Below are 14921 nucleotides of genomic sequence, written 5' to 3'. Positions count from 1 at the left end.
AAACAGTCATTCACTGTGAAGAGACGTGAATGGAAACCCAGGCCTTGGCAACAGCAGCGGCCCGCTGGGGTGGACTAGGCTGGGATCCCGCACTCTGACACTGTCCTTTCAGAAGATATAGGGGAACCCCTGTCACTTCTCCCCCTCCCGCCCACCCTGCCCAGGTTCCTCGAGACTCTTCTGCTTACCCTTGACCCGGGCCCCTACCAGGCCAGCTTCTCCGTTAGCCACATTGCCTCAGGCACTTTTTAGTGAAAATATTTTAATTTCTTTTAAAATCAGAAGAAAAAAAGGAATATAATAATATATAATAAAAAATAAAATAATGAATGTAGCCTAGATGATGTCCTTCTCTATGCCAATTCGGTCGTATAATTTTTAATATATTGTTATGAAGAGAGGGGCCTGCCCACTGAGGCACTGCCCGTCACACTTCCCAGTCCCTCTGCACCGGGACCTGGCAGGCGCAACTCCCGCATGGGCCAGCTCTCCTTGCTTCTTAACGAAAATTCCAGAGAATGCACTAGAGACATTCTGAATGCAAACATGTATCTAGGAAGTCCGCTGACTTTGATGAATTTTCCTTGGGAAAGGGTTTTCCGGAATGGACTCTATTAGGTCAATTTAATTCCTTGATCAATTTTCTATAAAGCTCCGTTAAGCTATTTCCAATGTTTTCACTTTTTCATTTTGAGTTGATTGAAACTATTTTCACTGGGGCCAATTCCTTTCCACTTAAATTTTATAGCAGAAATTTGGTCCAGGTCCATAGATCAAATTTTTGTCAATATCAAAGTTCACCGATGAGAGCGTCTGTCGTGGCAAGTTCCCTCCTATGACCTTTATTTCTACCAAGTCTGTTTTCCAGGGTCCAATTTTGTTCTGAGTTTTGTCAAGAACATTGGATTCTTTCCTGGGTTCTAGTAAATTACAAATGGTCTAATGTAGCCATCTTAGTTTTTCTAGGCATTGGATAAAATCTTTGGAACTTTAAACCACAAGGAAATTGTGACAACGTGTAGGAGCCCGAACGGCAGGGTGATGGAGGGGAGGCAGAGTGGAGAAGGAAGAAGTCTCACTGCAATCCTAAGGGTGTCCTGGGAAGGGAAGGGGAATCAATGGGAGGTTCAAAATGTTCTTGTCTGTTCCAGCTCATCTGTGTCTCCTCTTGTCTTATGTCGTAGGTTGACTGCCCTTGGGTCAACTGTGGGTAGGAGGAAGCCTGTAGTATGAAATAAAACTGCCTAGAGCTGCCACTGAGTCCCTCGCTGGGGCGAGCCAGTGTTCCTTAGGAAGGAGGGAAGGCACGACACCGGGGGTCCTGGGACTGGGCAAGAATAGTTTCTGTCTGGACGGTCCTGTCTGTGTCATGAAGCTCTCTCTCCCACCTGTACTATTTCACACAATTTCTAAACAGTGCTGTGAGGCAGGCAGTATCACCTATGCTTTATGGATGATAAAGGAAATACAGCAAGTAAGGTGCGTCCTCTTGTTTTATACTCTGTGATTTCCCCCATTATGCCTCAGAGCCGCTCAGAAGAGGGGGAGTGAGGCGTCTGTCTGAATGATGCTTTACAGTTGACGAAGGTTCCCGACACTTCTGGGGCCTGAGAGAGTCCAAGGGGAGGCCCGCCTGCTATATGTCTAACTATTTAAGTTACTAATCAGGCTCGCAGTCCTTAAAAGGAAAGTGTTTTCTCCTCCTACCTTAACAAATATACCTTAATAATGATGAAATGGAAAAAGAGTGGTTTTTTTTTTCAAATGACTGAAAAATGGCCGAAAAGTGAGTAAGAAACCAAAGATGACTGCGTTTGATCGTTGCTGTGGATATCAGTGTTCTGCTGAAGGGCTAATGATGTTTGAAGGAACAGTAAACACACGTGTAAGTTATACATTGATTTATTTCACGACACTTGTCTCCCTTTATTCCAACAAAACTACTAATTATGTAACAACATAGTTATAATTGACAACATAATTACATAATTAGTAACAAAATTTTGGCCTATTGGCGGACATGCTAAATGAGACCATCTTTCTTGAATTCTTGGACAGTTTTCCTTTAAATTCTGTATGGAGAAACCTCAACTTTCTGAGACAATAACAATTGGAATTGCCAGTATATTCCTTACAGCAGTACTTAGATCTGGAAGCGAACCGTAAGTTGTACATACCGTGTTGAAGTAGTGTAATAAGCTTATATCTAATGACTTCTATTATCACGGGAAACATGACATAATGTTCTAATAGTCCCATGTAAGTTCTGTCACTTACAGACTTGAACATCTCTTCCCACCGTGTTTAGCTTGGTGCTGCTCAGAATTCTAGTCGCTAAAATGTTTGTTGCCGGTCTGTGATGAGATTGGGGGTCGTGGAAGAATGTGTCCCTCAGCGCACTATAAATTCAGCTGGTAGTTTTGCACAGCATCAAGAATCCATTAGCATTTCTAAAATTCTTTCACATTCCTCAACACGGGGGGATTATAAAGAAAACCCAAAGTGCCAGTATTTGGCTCATTTGTTCCAATCTCTTTAATGGAGACTCTGTCTTAATCTAGAGTGGCCTGAACATAGTTGCTGTAAACTGGACTATCAGAACGTGAATCTTCTCCTTTATAGTCATATGAGCATTTTACTTCTGTTTTCTAATTCTGTTTTACTGGAATATCACGTTTATTGCATATTTTCTACGAAGGCTCTTTCTATATATTAAAAAAAACCATTTTCTCTAAACATTTAAAAATATTTTCAGCCCCTGAAAAAGATGACACAGCCAATGTAGGTCTGTGTGTTTTTGAAAATAACCTTTCGCTAACGTTGTAATGGCAGGCAATAGTGCATACCAAGTAATTACGGACAGCACAAATTTAAAGAACATTCCTTCATTTTCTGTCAAAGACGATGCTTTGCTCTTTATTTGAAGATCTGCTCTTTACCTGAACTCTTCTAGTAACGCTGTATCTTGTCCAAATTATATCTTGATTCCCTCAGGAGCATGTTGTCGGCATTCCCATCAAGTCTATGAGAGGTTGTAAGGTCAGGTTTGTTATGTGGGTTGTTTTTTTTTTAAGATTTTATTTATTTGAGAGAGAGCACGAGAGAGAGAGCAGGAACAGGGAGGAGAGGGAGAAGCAGGCCTCCCGGCTGAGCAGGGAGCCTGACTTGGTATGTTTCACCAAGATGTTCAGTCTTGGGACAGATCCAGAAAAATATCATCTATAATCATTGAATTGTCCACAGAATGCCATTGCATGGGCACGGCTGAAGTCACACCTCCGGGTATGGATGAAAACCACGTGATGTACCCTGCACAGAGAATGCTTCTGCCTTTTTGGCCAAAATTCTGGCTCATGCACTTTCTTTTTTTTTTTTTTTTTCTTACAGTTGTGTTAGTGGCACCATCAGAGGGTTACCCTTGACCATTCAGTGTTTATAACTGAATGCTGTTTATTCAGTTCATCACATTAACCCAAACCTTTACTTTCTCCAAAAGGCATAAAACCAATGAAATACTCCTTAACTTTGACTTTGTTTTCTTTTTCTGTAGTTCAAAACGTGGACAATTAACATTAGTCATTCAGTGTGGCTTTTGTCCCTGATACAGTCTATCATTGATCTGAGTAATATTTACTTAAAAATTTTAATGTCCAATTTCTTCTCTCACTTCTTATCCTCTAAATTAATAAAATCACTGTCTATATCCTAGGTAATTACTTGTTTCACTTTTAAAAGATCCATCCTACATGTTTGGCTACTTGGGCATTAAAATTTGAAGTCATTTCAGCAAAGGAAAAAAGACAAACAAAATAACAGACTCTTAAATACAGAGAACAAACTGGTGGCTGCCAGAGGGGAGGTCGGTGGGGGGATGGGTGAAATAAGAGAAGCAAATTGAAGTTATTTCTACTAAGCCTAGGCTTTATTATTTTCTTCTCTGTATATGTTATGCCATTAGTGCCTCTCCCCAGCCCAAATAAAACATTATGTTTGGCTGAACACAGGGCACATGATTTTATTCTTTTAGGAACATCCCACCAATGTTCCCTAGTGCTGTCCACTTGTCTCTGTTGAAGACTGTCCACAGGTGACTGTCTATCCCTCTTCTTTGTCTCTAGTAATCATAGGAGTGCTTTTTCGGGGGTACAGGTGAAATCTTCTCACTTTGTTGTTGGTAGTTTTAAAAATTTTAAGCAGACCGTCTCTTTCAAGATTTTTCCTTTTCTTTTTTCCTTTTTTTGCCTGCGTCCCACTGTCATAGTTGCGCTGTCATGATTTCTTTTTGCACTCATGCTCGGTGATCGAGGGATTCAACACAAAATGAATTACATCCAGAGTATACAATTTGAATATATTTTCATCATAGGAATATAAATTACATCAATTGTAAAAATTAACTTTAAAAAAGTATGTGAAAAATAATTTTATTTTTTCTAAAATATTAAAAAGTTATCTATTACACTTTAAAGGCCAAATACAAATAGTAATAAATATCAAAACTTGAAATCGAAATTACTTAACCTCGAATTCTTAATTTTTTTGAAATTGTACTTAAATCTTGCTAAATGTTTTATAAACAAAACCACTGTGATTCTAGCATTCAACTGAGTCCATCTAGTTGGAAATGTAGCCTTTCCTGAGTCTCTGACACGTCGTGTTAGCTGAGTACCAATAGCTAACACTGATTAAGTGTTCATTACGTGTTCTGACGGCCCTATGAGGTAGGAGGGATTACTCATTTTTTAGGGTGGGCGAACAGAGAGACCAGGGACTTGTCCTGGGGTCCTCAGGCAGTGAGGGGCGGAACCAGGACTCACCGCACAGTTGAGTACCACCGCTGCACAGGCCACCAGGCAGGGCTCTGAACTGCTCTGGGCAGGTGGGTGTTCTCAGTCTTCACCCTGATGCCTCTGGCTCCTTCACGCCTGAGGGGCGGGGTCCTGCCACCCCTAGCCTGAGGCTCCGCGGGGCCCAGGGTGGGGACTTGAGCCCGGCCACGGTCACAGCTGCGGCGGAGCGGGGCCAAGCCAGCACCACCCCCGGCGCCGGCACGAGGGCGCCACCTGCAGGGCAGCAGGGGCCCTGCCCGAGCAAGCCCGCTCACCTCAGGGCGAGAAAGGTCCCGCCGGTCAGGCCCCCACGGGTCCCACGGGAAAGAAGAAAGTCTGCAATCAGGAAAGACTCAGGCTGCTCTCCTGACCATTCACTCGTTTACCCCTTTCCATTTCTTCCCTTGGCAGAGGGAAAGTTCTTCCCACTGTCTAACCTTAATCCCTCAGATTGCAATGGAAGCCTTTTTCTTTTTTTTTTTTTTTTAAGATTTTATTTATTTGACAGAGATAGAGACAGCCAGCGAGAGAGGGAACACAAGCAGGAGTGGGAGAGGAAGAAGCAGGCTCACAGCAGAAGAGCCTGATGTGGGGCTCGATCCCAGAACGCCGGGATCACGCCCTGAGCCAAAGGCAGACGCTTAACCGCTGTGCCACCCAGGTGCCCCAATGGAAGCCTTTTTCACTGCAGAGTCACAGGGCGACCCCTGTCTTTGTAGCTGCCTCCTAAGGTGTCCAGAGGACCAGATTCCTGGAAACGCATGGGGAGTTCCCGCCCCATTCCAGCTAACCTGGTCTCTCCATCCATAACTCTCGCTCAGACCCCTCTCCTTGCCTTAGGAAAAGCTCTTCTCAGTTTGTAAAAGTGTGCCCAGAATTTTGCTACAAAATTACACCTTCACAGCCCTCACAACAACCCAGAGAGGTCAGTTTTGTTGCTGTCGGTTTTCAAATGGAGACCTAGGGAGATGGCGTGACTTGTCTCACAGAGTGGGAGGCAGGCTGAGACAGCGGAGATATATATATATATTTTTAATGATTTTTTATTATGTTAGTCACCATACAGTACATCCCCGGTTTCTGATGTAAAGTTCAATGATTCATTAGTTGCGTATAACACCCAGTGCACCATGCAATACGTGCCCTCCTTACTAGACAGTGGAGATCTGATTGCAAGCCCGGGACGCTTCGTGCCAAGCACCGTCCCCACTTGTGGGAAAGGAGTGTGTGCAATGGTGAATTCCTGTGTCCCTTCTCTGTGTAAGTGGGGATGTGCTGAGCCAGGGTGCACACTCACGTGCTTTGTTCAAGTGTATGAATGACTGAGATAACCAGGCATCTATTTGCAAGACCAAAAAGAAAAATGAAAAAAAAGACCTCACTTACCCCAAATCTTATTTTAAAAAACCCAAAAAAACAAAAACCTCATTCCAAAACGGATCACAGTCTTAAATGTGAAATGCAAACCTATAAACTTCTAGAAGCTACAGGAGAAAACATTGGTGACTTTGGTTTAAGCAAAGAGTGTTCAGATATCAAAAACATAATCTGTAAAAGAACAACGTTGATAATAAAGTGACCTTCACCACTATTAAAAATTTTGCTCTGCAAAAGATGCTGAAAATGTAAACACAGACTGGGAGAAAATGCTTACAAATCATATCCCTGATGAAGGACTTATATTCAAAATATATAAGAAAATAAATAACCCAATTAAAAAATAGGCAAACGATCTCAACAGCTATGACACTAAAGAAGAAATAAGGATGGCAAATAAACACATAAAAGATGCAGAACATCATTAGTCTTAGGGTAATGTAAGTTAAAACCAAATGAAACAACTTAAATATTCAAAAATAAGGATATAGCTAAATTATGGTGCATTTGTGCAAAAGCATATTATCCACCTTCAAAAATTATATTTTGCTCCTCAAAATAACATTAAAAATCTTATGGAACAATGTATAAAGTAAAAGAAACAGGATTTAGGGATACAAGCAGTATTATCCCAATTTGAAGGAAAATTGTGTGTGTAACATACATGTATTTTTTAAAGATTTATTTATTTATTTTAGAGAGAGAGCATGCTCATGGGGAGGGGGGCTGCAGGCAGAGGGAGAGGGAGAGAGAATCTCAAGCAGACTCTCTGTGCTGAGCATGGAGCCTGACGAGGGTCTCAGTCTCATGACCCATGAGATCATGACCTGACCTCAAATCAAGAGTCTGCTGCTTAACCAATGAGCTACCCAGGTGGCCCCAGTACATGTATTAAATAAAAACTGAAATACATAGGGGCCCCTGGGTGGCTCAGTCGGTTAAGCATCTGCCTTCAGCGTAGGTCATGATCCCGGGGTCCTGGGATCAAGTCCCGCATTGGGCTCCCTGCTCAGAGGGGAGTCTGTCTCTCCCTCTCCCTCCATCCCTTCTCCCCACTAGTTCCCTCTCTCAAATAAATAAAATCTTTTTTTAAAAACCCTGAAATACATAAACATAAATCAGTCTCATTTCTGGGTGTGGCAATTACAGGTGATTTCAGTTCTTCCTTTACACTTCTCAGAATTCTCCACAATATTTCCCAGCATACACATATTGCTTATATAAATTGATAAGAGAGAAAAAAACGGATGTATATATGAGCCCCCAAACCTTCCCATAGAAGATGCCATTCCAGCTCCAAGAACGGGAGTTTTATGCTTAAATTCTCCCTCCCTACAGCCTGGTCCAGAAGCCCCTTTCCGCTCTCTGCTCTAGAAGCTGCTCATTTCCCTTCCCTCTGGGAGTCCCCCTCCTTCCTGGCTGTGTCCTCGCTCTCCCCTCCCTCCTGCTGCCCCTCTCCTACAATGGGGTCCTCGAAGACTCTTCCACCCCCTTTGCTTCCTGATCTTCATTCTGCCCCTATGGGATTTCATCCACTTTGTGCCAGCAGCAAGGGCACCCAGGACACCCACCCCACGGTTCAGGCAAGCTCCAAACTCTTGCTCATTCACCCAGAGATTCAGCCGATGTTTACTGCATGTCTGTTGCCAGGCACGCTCTCACAGCAGCAGCAGCAAAGGAGCTGCTTTCCCAGAGCTGACATTCTCGCAGAGGGTTCCAGTAATGAACATGGCAACAAATACATAAAGGAATTATCTTCAGAACCTGTATGTTACAAGGTCCCTGGGACAGTTGAATGCACCTTCACACTTGAGAACCACTCCTCTACGCAGCGGTTCTTGACGTGCAGTCCCAGCCAGCAGCCTCAGCATCTCCGGAGACCTTGTGAGGATGCAAATTCTCAGCCTCTACCTAGACCTACTGTATCAGAAACTGTGTGCGTGGGACCCAGCCCCTGTGTTTAACAAGCCCTCTAGGGGATTCTGCCTGGCCCCGTAAAGGGCTCCTCAAGGCTAGGGACCACACTTATCTTGGCATGTGTATTAGCTTCCTATTGCAGCTGTAACAAATCACCACAAACAGTGGATTGAAACAACCCCAATGTATTATCTTATGGTTCTGGAGAGCGGAAGTCCAAAGTCAGTTTCACTGGGGTGAAATCAAGGTGTTGGTATGGACGTGTGCTTCTGAACATTCCCGGGGAGAGTCCTTTTCTTGCCTTTCCCAGTGTATAGAGGCTGCCCGCATTCCTTGGCTCATAGCTGTCTCTCTCTGACCTCTACTTCCATCGTCACACTTTGACCTCTGACCCTCCTAGCTCCCTCTTCTAAGAACCCTTGGGATTACAAGGGACCCACCTGAAAACCCAGGACCATCTGCCCATCTCAAGATCCTTAACTTCATTGCATCTGCAAAATTCTTTTCACCATGGAAGGTACCACATTCATAGGATCTGTGAGCATCTCCGAGGGACCATTATTCAGCCTACCACAGCATCGGTCCCAGAGCAGGTGCTCGGCAAGGATCTGTAGACAGAATGAATGAGTGAATGAAGAAAGAAACCAGGGACCGGATGAAGCCTCCCCCCTCCCCATTCTGTGAGCGTTGGCCATCCAACAAGCATCTCACCTGGTCCCGGGGAGATGAGACCCGTCCATGCCCCTGGGCACGTTGCTCCTGCAATTCAAGTGCATGTGTGTGGGGCAGGTGAGACTCAAAAGTGAGGCTTCCCCAACCAGACTGGAGCCAGGGGGCGGCGCTCAGCAAATATTGGGGCTGGCAGACCCGCAACCCAAAGGTCAGCTGTGAGGGGAGTACGGGGTGCCCGCTGGTGGGCTTGGGGTCTGGGGTCACCAAGAGAACATGCACTTTGGGCTCAAGTGCTGACAGCCAGGCGCCACTTCCGTAGGAACTCTGCGCCTCCTGGGTTGCTCCAGGCGCCACGCGGGCTGACAGCAGCAGCTGCACCAGGTTGTCGAGACAACTGCAGAAAAGGCCTGAAGTTCCCCGCCCGGGCCTGGTGAATGAGGGCGGGATTACACTGCTGGGGAAGAGGGCAAACTGGGAGCCAGAGCCTGCGGGGCTGGCGGGGGTGGGGTGGGCGCTGACTCTGACCGTGCTTGGCCTGGGGACTAGCGTCCACCCACAGGCCTAAAGCCCTGACAGCCCTGGGCTGAATTAGGCTTTAGGTCTTCCATGGCCCTTTCTCTCAGGCAATTTGCTGACACCCTTTAGTCATTCATGGCAGCAGAACTGAACTCCGAGAGGGGAGGAGTCATGGGGCCCCAGTGGGCCTGCGGGCCTCCCCATGGACCCCAAGGTAGAGCAGAAAATGCTCAAGATCTGGGGAGAGGAAATCTGAGCTCACTTACCAGCCTCCCTGACCCTTTAAGCCTAAGTTTTCCTTCATTCATAAGCAGGGACAATGCAATCTGTCCCCGCTCTTCCTTGGCCCTTGGTGGCCAGGACATGCCAGGGAGGCAAAGGGTAACACAGGTGTGGGGAGCGCTAGGAAGAGGCTCTGCTTGGCGTCTTCTGCCCCCAGGATTTGAGGCATGCCTGAGAGGGGGTTGTTTGTCCTCAGTGAGATTCAGGAATACTCCGATAAAGACATTAGCGTGCTGTAATGGAGGATACTAGCTTGGAGCTAAATTAAATATTTACACAGCCCTCGATGATCTTCTCTCTCTCTTTAGCAGCTCCCTCCCCATGCTAAAATATTTAGCAGGGATTTCAGGAGCATTCTCCAACCCAGCTACGGTTCAGAGTTACCTCTTAGTGAGGAGGACGTGACCACAGCTTCCCGCACATTCCCAGCCTCGGTCACTATCGTCGGAGGCCAGAACAGTCCACTTGGCTCAGCCAGATCTGCATATTGGAAGAAAGACATTGCACTTGGAGCCAAAGGGACTTTGTAGAAAACAGGTCAGAAACCATAGCAAAAAGAGTTGCACAACCATTTTTGGGGAGGAAGAAATCACAGCAGGGCAGATGGCAATCAATACAAATTCAGCCTTCACGTCATGGAGCCTCTCGGGCAGGCCGTTTGCCCTTTGAGTACCTTCCTGTTCCTAGGATGGCTAATAGGTCGCTATGGTCCCTGAATTGTCATGGGGGAGTCTGACAGCAAGTACTCTGTATTTCCCATAAGTGGACTGTTTCTCCGAGGCGTGGTCCTGGGAAAGCCTTGAGATGGGCTGGCTGATGTGAATCAGAGTCATACTTTGCACGTTAGCTCTAGGATATATATTGTGGTGAACTTTAGAGCAGACGTGTTCCAGGCAGAATTGTATACGTATTTAAGTTTCGGAAATCGAAATGTATCCTCTGATTAAGAAAGGCAGAATGGGGGGCGCCCGGGTGGGTCAATCAGTTGAGCATCTGCCTTCGGCTCAGGTCATGATCTCGGGGTCCTGGGATCTGGCCGCATCCGGCTCCCCGCTCAGCCTGCTTTTCCCTCTCCTCTGCCTCTGCTCTCTCACTCTCTCTGTCTCTCAAATAAATAAAATCTTAAAAAAAAAATAAATGAAAGAAAGGCAGAATGGCACAGCCGTTGAGAGCACAAACTTCGCACCAGTCCTGAGCTGAGTCCCTTATTCAGGTCACTGCCTCAGCTTTCCAATCTCTGAAACAGGGACAGTGATACGGGGCTCAGTGAGCATTCAGTGAGATCTGCTGTCTGTAGAGCGTACAGCACCTGGCCTGTCCGGACAGCTTGGGAACCATCGGTTGTGATTGTCACTTTCGATCCCCTTGTCAAAGTGAAGCTTTCCTTCCACTACAGGTTTTGTGTAACTCTGTCCTTCCACGCCCAAGCCGACTGGGTGTACATCACAGGGCTCAGAGGCCGTCCGGAGCTGCCCTGCCCAGCTGGCAAGGCCCCAGGAGGTCAGCAGGGGAGCCCTTCCGCCTCCCACCTCTGACAGCTCCGGAGCTGGAGCCGGGTGGGGGCAGAGAACACAGCAAGCTTCCTGCTGCCTTTCCTGAGAACACAACTTCAAAAGGTCCACACCCAGATTTTAAGAAAGCCTCAGGCCCAGCGCCGGCCCCCCTCCTCCCTGGGGTCAGCACCCTGTCCCGGCCCTATTGGTAGAGGTGTCCATCCAGGCTGCCACTGAGGAGGCTCTGGATAGCACCTGTCACCTCTCCATCCCAGAGGAAAGACCCAAAGCCAGAGGGGACGAGGCCCGTGTCCTTAGCTGAACCCCACCTGGGTTCAGATCTCAGTTCTGCCTTTTCCTAGCTGTGGACCCGCGGCACCTTTCCTGCCTGGTCGGTGTCCCTGTCTGACCCCGCAGATGCCCTTAGGGTTGTACCAGATAACGTGCAGGGCAGGCGAGGCTCAGAGGCCGGGTTCCCTACAAGCTGTCCCTTCCTCTGTCGCCCCACAAAGTGGGCACAGGAAGAAGGATGTGGGGGAGGGGGCTCGTCTCCAGGTGGGGACTTCAATCAGGTGGGGACCGGCCCTGCCTATAAAGTAGCTCTGGCACCCCAGCCTGAATGCCACTGTGTGTCTGAAACTGGAGCTGCTTTCAAATGCAAATATCCCCCAGAAGCAGCCCACACTGGGACCTGTGCTCCTCTACCCCTGAGCTTGAGTAGGGTGTATTCGACAGCCTTCCCTGAACAAGGGACTCATAGTAAGCACTAGTATTACATATTCATTCAAATATTTATTGCACAAACACTATTACAACAGCCTCAGAAATCAGAAAAAGAATCAACCACAATCGCAAACCTTCTGGTTTTCTTCTCCTCCCCCAGCTCCCCTCCAGTCCTTGAACGGGCAAAGGTATAACTTTTACACCGCCGACCTCTTGCCCAGTGCAATTTTGCACTCAGCACTGTATCTTTAGCGATTCCCCGTGTTGCAATCGTCCTCACAATTAGCTTTTACAATGGGCGTGCTGCTGCTCACCAGCGCCCGGGGGCTGGACACTTAGGTGGCTTCAAGTTCGCTGCTTTTCGATATAATACTGAAACTTTGTTCCAAGAGCTTTTTCAGTGTTTGAGGATTATTCCCTTAGGACTGCTGTGTTAAAGGTGATGAGTTTGCAGGTGGCTCTGGAAAGAGAGCAGTCTAGGTTTTGCCTGGAGCTTGCAGACTAGCTGGTACCTGGGAGCTGAGAGAGAGCTGGGAGTCGGGGAGGGGGTCTCTGGGTTCAGTGGGGCAGTCAGTGTTTGCTAGGGTGGGGAAGTAGTCCTGGAGGAGAGGCTGCAGCCTCAGGCTAAGAGCAGATAACCAGGGGCTGCACGGAGGAGCCCTCCCCACCCCTGCCACTGCACCCTCCCCCCGCCCCCCTCACTCCTCCTGGAGAGCTTGACTCACCTCCAGCAAGTGCTGCGTCCACACCCGGTGCGTGGGGCTCAGGGGGACAGGAGTAGGAGAAGCCACATGCACGAATGGCCCTGAGTCCAGGCAGGAAGTGCAGCTGCAGCCTCTGCTGGGGCACGTACTCCACCATTGCTCTGCACTGGAGCCGGCCGGGCAGGCTCCCCGTATCTGGGTGACTGTTTGCCGTGTGCGGGCCCAACCCAGGGCACTGCGGGCAGGATAATAAGGGCACAGCCGTGGCTTCGGCTCTCTAGACACACCAGTCAGGCAGCCCAGGGAGTCGGACTACCTCGGGGTCTCCATGCTGCCTGGTCCTCAGAACCACCTGGGGAACTTTCAAGAAGACCCCGGCCCCACCTCCAGAAATTGGACTGAATGGGTGGCTCATGCTGATGTCTAGCCGGGGTGGAGAACCACTGGATTAGATATTACATTTTCTGGGTAGGGCTTTTTTGGTGCAGGGACAGAGGTTGTGTGAGGTCACGAAGAGAAAACAGAGGTTACTGTGGGTGATGATGGTGTTTGTCGGGGGAGATGGGCTACATTCCCTTTGTCATCTCATGTGTGCCTTCCCCCCAAGCCACCCAAAGAAACCCTCCACCTGAAGAGACCAGGGCCCTTCTCTGCTGACGTGGTCCTGCAGCTGTCCCCTCGCAAACCAGGGGCTGTCCAAGCCCCTTGTATGGAGGACCCCGGGTCCTTGGCCGCTGGGCAGACCTGCTTTGGCCTGGGAAGCTCTGTGAGAGACAGTAGTGGTCTGCGGGGCCCTCTCCAGGCATCTCTGCTCCTTCGCCCTGAGCATCTTGACTCCTTAGGTCAAATGACCCTGAAGGCCCTTCTAGAGTCTCTGGTTCTGGATGGATACTGGTCCTGAGAAATCCAGCTGGCACAGGGGAGACGGGGGCTTCCTCCAGGTACCCCAGATGACAGACCCCTGTGGTCTTTCCCTGGGGAGGCAGGGGTCCCACCCCTAAGCATGGCCCTGTGGCCCGGCCCTGGCCAAGGTGAGTCCCAGACAAGGAAGGGAGGTCACCCTCCTCCCCTCTCAGCATCTTCCCTTCCACACACACTATTCAGGGGCCAGCCCTTCATGTTCCATCTCCCTCTTCCTGCTCTGAGGACCACATCCACACCTGGGCAGAGTTTGCCCGGGTGGCTGGGATCTGTGTAGGGAATGCCAAGCTCTGTCACTCCTCACAGCCCCGCAGCAAAGGGCTGTCAGGCCCTGGGCATCCACAGAGGGGCTGGGGCATGGGGGGGGGGTGGTGGTGGTGGTGGTGGTGGTGAGCACATCCTCTTAGAGGGGCGTCTTGCCCATAGGTACCCTACGAGGGTGAGGTGTTAGAGAAAGGGGCACAAAGGGAGCCGTTGAAATAGCCGTGGTCAGACTGGCAGGTGCTGGGACAGGAAGTCAAAGGGAGGTGACTCTGCAATTTACCGCCCCAGCAAGGCCCCAGGTGGCCTTAGCCTCCTGCCTCCTCCCTCCAACAACCAGGTGGGGCAAGATGCTGTAGGAGGCGCCTTCCCCAGCAGCTGAGATGTGGTGAGAAATCGAGGGAGTAGGAAGTGTCCCCCGGAGGAGGAGAGACACTGTATTGGATTGAATGGTGTCCCCTAAAAAGATAACCCCATGTCCTAGCTTCCAGTCCCCATGACTGAATTGATTTGGGGAAAAGGGTCTTTGCAGATGTAATTAAGTGAAGATCTTGAGATGAGCTCCTGAAGCCAGTGACTGGGGCCCTTATACAAATAGGAGAGGACACAGGGGGACAGAGAGAAGGCCGTGTGATCGGAGCTGTGCCACCACAAGCCCTGAACCTCCCGGAGCCCCACAAGCTGGAAGAGACAAGGATTCACTGTTCTATGGAAATTTCGAAGGGCGTGTGGCCCTGCTGACACCTGGATTTGAGACTTCTAGCCTCCAGGACAGTGGGAGAGTGTGTTTCTGCAGTTTTAAGCCACTGAATCTGTGGTGATTTGTTTCGGCCACCTAGGAGACTAATGTCTGAACACAGTGGCCCAAAGGGAAGCTCTTCGAGAAGTTCCCATCAACCGTCAACCACGTACTCCCCCTGAGCGGCCGCTGCTTCTCCCAAGGAATGAGCCTAATACTTCCAGCCCTGGCGAGGCAAGGAAAGAGCTTTGTCAGAGAGAGGTGCTGTCAGGCAGTGCTGGCCCCTCTCCCGGCCTCAGTTTTTCTCATCTGCAAAGTGGAGCAGTAAGCCCGGCCTGAAGACTCCATTGCATGGGACCCAAGAGGAGGGACAGGACCTGGGGGCGAAGTGAGGGTTGGGTGCACCGGACTCCCGCTGCGAAGTACAGGTGCACGGTTCCTGGAGTCTGACAAGGCCTTTTGGACAAAGAGGACAGATAATCTGGGC

General features: G+C 48.8%; 1 long non-coding RNA gene across 2 annotated transcripts; it reads right to left on the bottom strand.

The window, feature by feature from the left end:
• Positions 1-3471: 3471 nt before the first annotated feature.
• Positions 3472-12939, bottom strand: LOC148107593 (uncharacterized). 2 transcript variants are annotated; one of them, XR_015722145.1, is made up of 4 exons: positions 12535-12939; positions 9978-10073; positions 8564-8731; positions 3472-6168 (listed from the first exon to the last, which is right to left on the bottom strand). It is a non-coding gene; the product is annotated as an uncharacterized LOC148107593 (long non-coding RNA). The 2 variants fall into 2 exon arrangements; XR_015722144.1 differs by lacking the exon at positions 3472-6168 and having other exon boundaries at positions 6196-8731; positions 12535-12935.
• Between the last annotated feature and the right edge of the window lie 1982 nt (positions 12940-14921).

Source organism: Ursus americanus, chromosome 28 (assembly GCF_024610735.1).
Source record: "Ursus americanus isolate L20-20 chromosome 28, mUrsAme1.1.p, whole genome shotgun sequence".
Lineage (NCBI taxonomy): Eukaryota > Metazoa > Chordata > Mammalia > Carnivora > Ursidae > Ursus > Ursus americanus.
This window is presented reverse-complemented; position numbering and strand designations above follow the sequence as displayed.